The following is a 3383-nucleotide window of genomic DNA, read 5'->3' as shown; positions in this document are numbered from 1 at the left end:
TCTGTTCATCGCTTGGCAGATTCCCTTGGCAGACGCACACTTGGCAGATTCCCTCTCCGCCCGCATTTGTAGCACAAGTACATGTGTCGGCACTGCGTTTGATGGGTACAGCCGCAGCAAAAGCACCCTCGTTCGTGGTGTTTTGTGCGATGTTTGTTGCCACCGCTGCCGCTTCGACTGGCTGGCGCACGGGTTGTTATGTTCAGTGATGTTTCGTACTGGAGAGAAAAATTCCAATTTCTAGGTTCAGAAATTCTCTATTTTTAGCATTAATTCCCCCGCAGGTTTCTAGGTTCAGAAATTCTCTATTTTTAGCATTAATTCCCGCGCAGGTTTCTCAACTCCTGGGAGTCCGGTTGTTTAGAGGCTAGCTGGAAATTGGGTCTTGTTGTACCTGTTCTGAATTCTGAAACCAGGAAAGGTACACACGGACATCAACTCTTACAGACCGATTACTCTACTGAGTTGTGTCGGTAAACTTATGGAGAAAATGGTGCTCCTACGCCTCAATTGGGACTTGACGAACAGACACATATATCCTCAGCAGATGTCTGGTTTCAGAAAAGGCAGGAGCAGCATTGACAATGTCCTGGCCCTCGTGAGTCATGTCAAGCGAGCCAAAGCCTTGCGTCGCATCACCATTGCAGTGTTTGTCGATGTTAAAGCAGCGTTTGATTCTGTGTCGCACGAAGCTATCCAGATAGCCTTGAAGTCCGTCGGAGTTCAAGGCCGAATGTATGCCTGGCTCTGCAATTATTTATCCGACAGGTCACTGTACATGTCTACTAAGGATGGTGACACTGGACTTCACACTGTGCGTCGAGGTGTCCCCCGGGGAGGAATTTTAAGCCCGACGTTGTTTAACATTTCCCTAATTGGAATCGAGCAGTGCTTGCCGCCATCCGTTCAAATTTCTCTTTATGCTGATGACATATGCATTTGGTGCTCAGGAAGCAACCGGCGGATTTTGCGCGCAAGGCTTCAAGGGGCCATTAACTCAATGGCAACCTTTCTGGCAGCACGTGGCCTCGAAATATCGGCGGAGAAGTCTGCTGCGATAGCTTTCACCAGGCGTGATCTCTCCCGGTATCTTCTTGAACTCGGAGGCGTTCCTATATCTTACGTTGACAGCCACAAATTTCTAGGAGTGACTTTTGACAGGAACATGACGTGGTCCCCACATATACGACAACTGAGGCACAAGCTTGAGGCGTACGCATCGATCTTTCGCATGATCTCCAGCAGTGCGGCAGGTTGCTCGGTGGAGTCTCTCATGAAGCTATACAATGCACTCTGTGAGGGATTGCTTCGCTACAGCTTGCCTGCCCTCGAGCCTCTCACAAAAACGAACTCACGGCTACTAGAAGTCTTACAAGCGAAAGTGCTTCGTGTGTGCCTTGGGGTACCTAAAAATACTTCAACCCTTGGGACTCTCAGGGAGAGTAGGCACCTCTCTCCAACGGTTCTCTGCCAGCAAGAACTCCTTCGTGTACGCTTGCGGTTTGTGACCAGGACTGTCGGCCATCCGCTGGCTTGTGACTCGGAAGCCGAGGTACGTGCCTTATTACGAGCAGTGTATCAGAGCCCACCAGAGCATACCCAGCCACCATGGAGATTTGCCTCCTGGAAAATAACATTAACCGTTCCCGGCATCCAGAGCAAAGCTAAGTTGCCTCTGCCTGCTCTTAAATTCTTTTCATTGGAGCACATTGCTACTACCTAACAAAATTACACTCACATTGTCACGGATGGATCAGTGATGGATATGTCATCTGCCATCGGAATATGGATCCCATCAACCCACACAAAAATTACCGAAAAACTAGGTCACAAAACTTCGTCGATGGTTACTGAACTCACGGCCCTACGTGCTGCATTGGAACACATTTTAACTGCTCCAGTTCAGGCATGGGCAATCTTCACCGACTCTCGAGGAGCCCTTCAGCACCTCATGGTGCTGCCACAAGAGCAGCTTGCTCAAGAAATTAATGGCCTGCACACGCAGGCAATAAACAACCGCCACGTCGTTGCTCTGCAGTGGCTTCCATCTCACTGCGGTGTGGCTGGCAACGACGAAGCCGACAGAGCTGCTGCATCAGCGCATTCCAGCCCAATTATTACGCCAGTGCCTTTCACAAGGCGAGACGGAGCGACTTTGGTGTCATCGCTTGCCAAGAGTTCTCAGCGATTGCTGTGGACCGACCCAAATAATACCTACGATCCGTTGCACACAATAGACCCAGAGTGTCGATTTCGGATGCCAAGCGGTCTGTGCAAGCGAGATGAAGCTGTCCTGCATCGAATACGACTGAATGTGGCGTACACTAAGCATTTCCTTTTGAAACTACGTCGAGTTTCCTCACCTCTGTGCCCTACCTGTACAGTCCGCGAGGACCTGAAACACGTTCTCTGCGCATGTCCTCGCTACGAACTTGAGCGTACCACGGCAAAGCTTTCTCTGGGCCTGCCCGCGTCCGCCCAGATCTCTTCGAGTCACCTCCTTGGGCCCTGGCTTACAACCGGCATGGCAAGTCACGCAACAACAGTGCTCCTAACGTTCCTCCGGAGCACTGGACTTGTAAGTGAGCTATGAACTCTCAGACAAATGACTATATCGCCTGATTGTGTGTGTGCTTTTTGTGTGCGTCTGTGTGTTTGAGTATTCATGTGTAAGTGAGAGTTTTCATTAATCTTCATCACACCTTCACCCCCTTTGGTGTAGCAAGTCGGGCGCCCCGCCTGGCTGACCTCACCTGTTCATTAAAGATGTTTCTCTCTCTCTCAACAATTCCTTGCGAAGTCCCCTGCATTGTTTTTTTTTTGCAGCTGATAGATGTTCACGTGGATTCCTGTTCGCTTTTGGGCGTTAGCCAGCGCCGCCAATGTCTACTTTGCGTTGCCTTCTGGAAGCGGACACTGTTCAGAGAACGTTTGAGCGTGAACTATATTGCACTGCATCTGCCGCTCAGCAGCATTTGACTATGCATTTGAAGTTTTGTACCAAACAGCATGCTTACTTTGCCAGCTAAAGCTCCAAGTTAAAATTGCCCGTCTCAAAAAGAACAAGACATTTTTCGGTAATTGTGGTAATTTTAGCTCATTGACGGGACTGCTGGCACCATCTCTTGTTGACAGCACGCGGACTAAGGAGCACCCGATGTACTTTTTTGTATAACTGGGCAGGAATAAATGCGAATATGCTTCATCTTTTCACCCGCCACCGCTTTACACTTCACTAGCGCTTTCTCATGGAGCATAGCTTCCTCTATGCTCCACCCATGGCTCCCTCCGGTTTCACGAACTGGCTTGTAAGCGACCTTGGATGCTGCTGGCTGGGGGAAGCACGACTGCGAATACTTGAACATAAGCCCAAAAAGGTGCTA

This window comes from Haemaphysalis longicornis, unplaced genomic scaffold, assembly GCF_048455015.1.
Source record: "Haemaphysalis longicornis isolate Haplotype H1 unplaced genomic scaffold, Haemaphysalis longicornis Haplotype H1 scaffold_1, whole genome shotgun sequence".
In the NCBI taxonomy this organism is placed as follows: Eukaryota; Metazoa; Arthropoda; class Arachnida; order Ixodida; family Ixodidae; genus Haemaphysalis; species Haemaphysalis longicornis.
This window is presented reverse-complemented; position numbering follows the sequence as displayed.